The sequence below is a fragment of the Nerophis lumbriciformis genome, linkage group LG13 (genome assembly GCF_033978685.3).
Source record: "Nerophis lumbriciformis linkage group LG13, RoL_Nlum_v2.1, whole genome shotgun sequence".
Taxonomy (NCBI): domain Eukaryota; kingdom Metazoa; phylum Chordata; class Actinopteri; order Syngnathiformes; family Syngnathidae; genus Nerophis; species Nerophis lumbriciformis.
The window spans coordinates 36239795-36247920 of record NC_084560.2 but is presented as its reverse complement, the minus strand read 5'-3'; positions in this window follow the sequence as shown (position 1 = coordinate 36247920).

Here is an 8126-nt window from a genome sequence, read left to right as displayed (position 1 = left end):
CGCCAATTTGACGCTAATTCAGCTTATCACGCTAACTTGACGCTAATTCAGCTTTTAGCGCTAACTTGATGCTAATTCAGCTTTTAGCGCTAACTTGACTCTAATTCAGCTTTTAGCGCTAACTTGACTCTAATTCAGCTTTTAGCGCTAACTTGACGCAAATTCAGCTTTTCACACTTAATTGACGCAAATTCAGCTTTTCACGCTTACTTGACGTTAATTCCATTTTTTACGCTAACTTGACGCTAATTCAGCTTATCACGCCAACTTGACGCTAATTTAGTTTATCACGCTAACTTGACGCTAATTCAGCTTTTCGCGCTAACTTGACGTTAATTCAGTTTTTCACGCTTACTTGACGCTAATTCGGCTTTTCACACTTAATTGACGCAAATTCAGCTTTTCACGCTTACTTGACGTTAATTAAATTTTTTACGCTAACTTGGCGCTAATTCATCTTATCACGCTAACTTGACCCTAATTCAGCTTATCACGCTAACTTGACGCTAATTCAGCTTTTCGCGCTAACTTGACGTTAATTCAGTTTTTCACGCTTACTTGACGTTAATTCAATTTTTTACGCTAACTTGGCGCTAATTCATCTTATCACGCTAACTTGACCCTAATTCAGCTTATCACGCTAACTTGACGCTAATTCAGCTTTTCGCGCTAACTTGACGTTAATTCAGTTTTTCACGCTTACTTGACGCTAATTCAGCTTTTACACTAACTTGTCGCTAATTCAGTTTTTTACGCTAAATTGACGCTAATTCAGTTTTTTACGCTAAATTGACGCTAATTCCGCTTATGACGCTAACTTGCCGCTAATTCAGCTTTTCACGCTAACTTGCCGCTAATTCAGCTTTTCACGCTAACTTGACGTTAATTCTGCTTTTCACACTTAATTGACGCAAATTCAGCTCTTCACGTTAACTAGACGCTAGTTCAGTTTTTCACACTAACTTGACGCTAATTCAGCTTATCACGCTAACTTGACGCTAATTCAGCTTTCCGCGCTAACTTGACGTTAATTCAGTTTTTCACGCTTACTTGACGCTAATTCAGCTTTTCACACTAACTTGTCGTTAATTCAGTTTTTTACGCTAAATTGACGCTAATTCCGCTTATGACACTAACTTGCCGCTAATTCAGCTTTTCACGCTAACTTGCCGCTAATTCAGCTTTTCACGCTAACTTGACGTCAATTCTGCTTTTCATACTTAATTGACGCAAATTCAGCTTTTCACGTTAACTAGACGCTAGTTAAATTTTTCACGCTAACTTGACGCTATTTTAGCTTTTCATGCTAACTTAACGCTAATTCAGCTTTTCGTACTAACCTGATGCTAATTCAGCTTTTTACACTAACTTGACGCTAATTCAGCTTTTTGTGCTAACTTGTTGCTAATTCAGCTTTTCACGCTAACTTGTCGTTAACTCAGCTTTTCACGCTTACTTGACGCTATTCAGTTTTTCCAGCTAACTTGACTCTAATTCAGCTTTTCACGCTAACTTGTCGATAATTCAATTTTTTACGCTAACTTGACGCTAATTCCGCTTATCACGCTAACTTGACGCTAATTTCGCTTATCACGCTAACTTGCCGCTAATTCAGCTTTTCACGCTAACTTGTCGCTAATTGCTTTGAACACGCTGAAAATTGCGAGTCTTTAGCTGAGGTTTGATGGTCACAGAAATGACGACCTGGCCTTTTTGCTTCTTGTGCGGATGTCTGGCGCCTTGACGTGACGTGCGACGCCTCCCAGATTGCAGCATTGTCTCAGGGTCGTTGGAGTCACGGTGGTGTTGGAGTCGCGGTGGTGAACGTCACCCGGGAGAGAAGGCACTCGGCAAAGTTTGAGCGCGGCAGACAAGGAGGATGAAAATGAGGAGCGTCCATCTTGGCGGCGCCTGCGAGTGTCCTTGTGGTTGAGGAGGCTCATCAGGGCTCATCAGTCGCCGTGACAACCGTCATCAGCATGGACGGTGACATCATCTTCGGAGGGAAATGTTCACTTTGTGCTTTTGTTTGGCAGCAAAGTCGTTGAGCTCCTGCAGAGTTCCCAATCTCTGGCAGACGGACTCTGATATTGTGGGCCATAAATAAAAGAAGAAGGTTCTCTCCGTCTCCACTCAAGCAGTGAAGTGACACCGATTGCTCCTCTCGCGGCCTCAAAAACACCCAAGTCACCACAAAATCTAATGTTTTATCCCACTGTCGCCATATTTTACCATCTAACACTGTTTTGTCACATAAAAGCCCCAAAAGTCTGTATTTTATCATTTGTATGCTACACATCTAATCTAATCTAATCAAAAATGTACTTTTTGTACATTTGATCACAACAAGGCAAACGTTTCCCACTAAAATGCAGTTTTATAGCACTTTAATAATATGATATTTTTGTAGTATATAATGTTATTTTTGTAGGGATATTTTAGAGTATATAATATGATATTTTTGTAGTAATACATAAGATATTTTGCAGTATATATGGTCAGTATATTATATACTACATTTGTAGTATATGTTATTTTTGTAGGGATATTTTTGAGTATATAATATTTTTTTGTAGTATAGCTTACCAAGTATTAGGGAAAACAGTAATAAATAATAAATATAATATTTTTGAAGCATATAATATCTTTTTGCAGTACAAAATAAGATATTTGCGTAGTTCAGGGTGTGTTATTTTTGCAGTATAAATATTTTTGTAGTATATATTCAGAATGCAATACATTTTTGCAGTGTGTAATGTCTTATTTACATAGTATAAAATATATTTTGTAGTGTATATATTCAGTGTATAATATGATATTTTGTAGCATAAAATATGAACATTTGAAGCATATAGCGTATATAATATATTATTTTTCTATTATATAATTGTATTTTTGTCGGGATATTTTTGAGTATATAATATGAAATTTGTGTCGTATCGCTCACCAAGTATCAAGAACAACAGTAAAAAATAATAACTATGATATTTTTGTAGTATAAAATATTTTTTGCAGTATATATATTTAGTATATATTTTTTAGTATGTAATGTTATTTTGTAGGGATATTTTTGAGTATATAATATATTTTTGTAGTATATAATGTTATTTTTGTAGGGATATTTTTGAGTATATAATATGATATTTTTGTAGTAATACATAAGATATTTTGCAGTATATATGGTCAGTATATTATATACTACATTTGAAGTATATCATGTTATTTTTGTAGGGATATTTTTAAGTATATAATATTTTTTTGTAGTATAGCTTACCAAGTATTAGGAAAAACAGTAATAAATAATAAATATAATATTTTTGAAGCATATAATATCTTTTTGCAGTACAAAATAAGATATTTTCGTAGTTCAGGGTGTGTTATTTTTGCAGTATAAATATTTTTGTAGTATATATTCAGAATGCAATACATTTTTGCAGTGTGTAATGTCTTATTTACATAGTATAAAATATGTTTTGTAGTGTATATATTCAGTGTATAATATGATATTTTGTAGCATAAAATATGAAAATTTGAAGCATATAGCGTATATATTATTTTTCTATTATAAAATTGTATTTTTGTCGGGATATTTTTGAGTATATAATATGAAATTTGTGTCGTATAGCTCACCAAGTATCAAGAACAACAGTAATAAATAATAACTATGATATTTTTGTAGTATAAAATATATTTTGCAGTATATATAATCAGTATATATTTTTTTAGTATTTAATGTTATTTTGTAGGGATATTTTTGAGTATATATTTTTGTAGTATATAATGTTATTTTTGTCGGGATATTTTTGAGTATATAATATAATATTTTTGTAGTAATACATAAGATATTTTGCAGTATATATGGTCAGTATATTATATACTACATTTGTAGTATATAATGTTATTTTTGTAGGGATATTTTTGAGTATATCATATGATATTTTTGTAGTAATACATAAGATATTTTGCAGTATATATGGTCAGTATATTATATACTACATTTGTAGTATATCATGTTATTTTTGTAGGGATATTTTTGAGTATATAATATTTTTTTGTAGTATAGCTTACCAAGTATTAGGAAAAACAGTAATAAATAATAAATATAATATTTTTGAAGCATATAATATTATCTTTTTGCGGTACAAAATAAGATATTTTCGTAGTTTAGGGTGTGTTATTTTTGCAGTATAAACAAATATTTGTGTAGTATACATTCAGAATGCAATACATTTTTGCAGTGTGTAATGTCTTATTTACATAGTATAAAATATATTTTGTAGTGTATATATTCAGTGTATAATATGATATTTTGTAGCATAAAATATGAACATTTGAAGCATATAGCGTATATAATATATTATTTTTCTATTATATAATTGTATTTTTGTCGGGATATTTTTGAGTATATAATATGAAATTTGTGTCTTATCGCTCACCAAGTATCAAGAACAACAGTAAAAAATAATAACTATGATATTTTTGTAGTATAAAATATTTTTTGCAGTATATATATTTAGTATATATTTTTTAGTATGTAATGTTATTTTGTAGGGATATTTTTGAGTATATAATATATTTTTGTAGTATATAATGTTATTTTTGTAGGGATATTTTAGAGTATATAATATGATATTTTTGTAGTAATTCATAAGATATTTTGTAGTGTATATGGTCAGTATATTATATACTACATTTGTAGTATATCATGTTATTTTTGTACGGATATTTTTGAGTATATAATATTTTTTTGTAGTATAGCTTACCAAGTATTAGGGAAAACAGTAATAAATAATACATATAATATTTTTTGAAGCATATAATATTATCTTTTTGCAGTACAAAATAAGATATTTTCGTAGTTCAGGATGTGTTATTTTTGCAGTATAAATAAATATTTTTGTAGTGTTCTGTCTATCTGTGTTGGCCCTGCGATGAGGTGGCGACTTGTCCAGGGTGTACCCCGCCTTCCGCCCGATTGTAGCTGAGATAGGCTCCAGCGCCCCCCGCGACCCCAAAGGGAATAAGCGGTAGAAATGGATGGATGGATATTCAGAATGCAATACATTTTTGCAGTGTGTAATGTCTTATTTACATAGTATAAAATATATTTTGTAGTGTATATATTCAGTGTATAATATGATATTTTGTAGCATAAAATATGAACATTTGAAGCATATAGCGTATATATTATTTTTCTATTATAAAATTGTATTTTTGTCGGGATATTTTTGAGTATATAATATGAAATTTGTGTCGTATAGCTCACCAAGTATCAAGAACAACAGTAATAAATAATAACTATGATATTTTTGGAGTATAAATATATTTTGCAGTATATATAATCAGTATATATTTTTTTAGTATGTAATGTTATTTTGTAGGGATATTTTTGAGTATATATTTTTGTAGTATATAATGTTATTTTTGTCGGGATATTTTTGAGTACCGGTATATAATATAATATTTTTGTAGTAATACATAAGATATTTTGCAGTATATATGGTCAGTATATTATATACTACATTTGTAGTATATAATGTTATTTTTGTATGAATATTTTGAGTACATCATATTTTGTTGTAGTATAGCTTACCAAGTATTAGGGAGAACAGTAATAAATAATAAATATAATATTTTTGAAGCATATAATATAATCTTTTTGTAATTTCGTAGTTCAGGGTGTGTTATTTTTGCAGTATAAATATATATTTAGTAGTATATATTCAGAATGCAATACATTTTTGCAGTGTGTAATGTCTTATTTACATAGTATAAAATATATTTTGTAGTGTATATATTCAGTGTATAATATTATATTTTGTAGCATAAAATATGAAATTTTGAAGCATACATGTTCAGTATATAATACATTATTTTTCTAGTATATAATGTTATTTTTGTAGGGATGTTTTTGAGTATATATTTGTGTAGTATAGAATACAGTATATTGTTGTAGTATATTATACTTTATATTTTGTAGTGCCTATCTTCAGTATACAATGCTAGTACACTGTATTTATTGAGTACATGCATTAGTATGATGTTTTGGAGCATCAGATCAGCATATTTACAGTACGATGGGAGACTATTTCACTTGGATATTTTATTCCCCGAGGTCAACATGTGTTTCTATGGCGATAGCTCCCTCCCGGCAGCGGCATATTCAATATAATAAATACATATTCCCCGTCTTTGTAGTCAATTTCCTGCACTTTGCCTTTCTTATTTGTCCTCGTCGTCTTGAAAGCTGCACAAAATGTCTTGTTGCGATACAAGTGCGTCCAAAAGGAAAAAAAATGGTGTCGAATAAACACAAACGAATGGAAACCTCAAACACTACGAGGCCTTGCAAAAAAAAAAAAAAAAACTACACACATGATATATGATACAATTTGCCAGGTAATATCTAAATTTCCTCCAATAGACACACAAAGTTATTCTATTGTAGTCAAGTAACTGACAATAGGAAGCAGCTACACAACAGCGAAGCACACAATAGCACACAAGCTAGACATATGTAATAAGTGCCCTTTGTTGAACAATATTGACATTTGTCCATAGAAACCAGTATCAAATCATTACAGTTGCATACTACTTGCACATACAAAGTCTCCAGTAACAAACGTGTCTGCATCATTCAACTCACTGCGTCATGACCTTAACTTCACAAGTTATTAGTGTAGTAAAAGCAAATTACCGCTCCACTTCGTAAGCACACAGCTGTCATTGACGATGTGTGCCGATACCAAATGGGATTAATATCGGTATCGGCCAATACTCCAATATCCGTAAAAAAAAAAATCATAATTAAATAATAATGAATAAACACATGGGATCATATAATTTGACAATATTGTAAACTGTAGGTTGGATATAGTTAGTGAATATGATGACAATAAAGAGTAAGAATACTAATTTAGTGTTAATATTTAGATGGGACCCGGCCCCCGCTGTAGTGGAAAAGTTGGGCCCCGAAGTCAAAAATGTTAAGAAACGCTAGCATTTAGTGGGGTCTGAATACTCGCTGGCTAAGTTGGCAACACTGATGCCTCGTGCTATGTCTTCTCATTCTCTGGCAGACCAGGCGTGTTAAGAAAAAAATACCAGAGTGAGGGCTCTGCATCGAAAAATCCGAACACACGTAATGTTACACTCCTTGTTAATATAATACTCACTAAATATAGCAACAAAGTGGCTAAGTCGGCAACACTGATGCCTCCTGCTACATCTTCTTATTCTCTGGCAGACCAGGCATGTTTAGAAATGTATTTGTGGGGGTCGAATATCGGAAAAAAATACCGAACTGAGGGCTTTGTAAGTAAAAAATCGAAACACACGTAATGTTACACTCCTCGATTAATACAATACGCTAAATATAGCAACTAAGTCACTAAGTCGGCAACACTGATGCCTCCTGCTAGGTCTTCCTTTTCCGTAGCAGATTAATTGTGTTTAAAAGCGGAGTAACGATGCGCCACATTTTATTCGTGGGAGTCCAAACAACCCAATAAAATACACGTGTCCATAACAAAATAATAAAATTCATAACAACATCAAAAAGGTTAAGAACCCCTAAAATCAAAAAAGGTCTGAATACTCGCTAAATATAGCAACAAAGTGGCTAAGTCGGCGACACTGATGCCTCCTGCTACGTCTTCTTATTCTCTGGCAGACCAGGCGGGTTTAGAAATGTATTGGTGGAGGTCCAACATCGGAAAAAAATACCGAAGTTAGGGCTCTGTATGTAAAAAATCGGAACACACGTATTGTTACGCTCGTTGCTTAATACAATACTCGCTAAAAATAGCAACAAAGTCGCTCAGTTGGCAAAACCGATGCCTCCTGTTATGTCTTCTTATTCTCTGGCAGACCAGGCATGTTTAGAAATGTATTTGTGGGGGTCGAACATCGGAAAAAATACCAAAGTGAGGGCTTTGTATTGAAAAATTCAAACACACACAATGTTACACTCCTTGATTAATACAATACTCGCTAAATATAGCAACAAAGTGGCTAAGTCTGCAAAACTGATGCCTCCTGCTACGTCTTCTTATTCCCTGGCAGACCAGGCGGGTTTAGAAATGTATTTGTGGAGGTCGAACATCGGAAAAAAAATACCGAAGTGA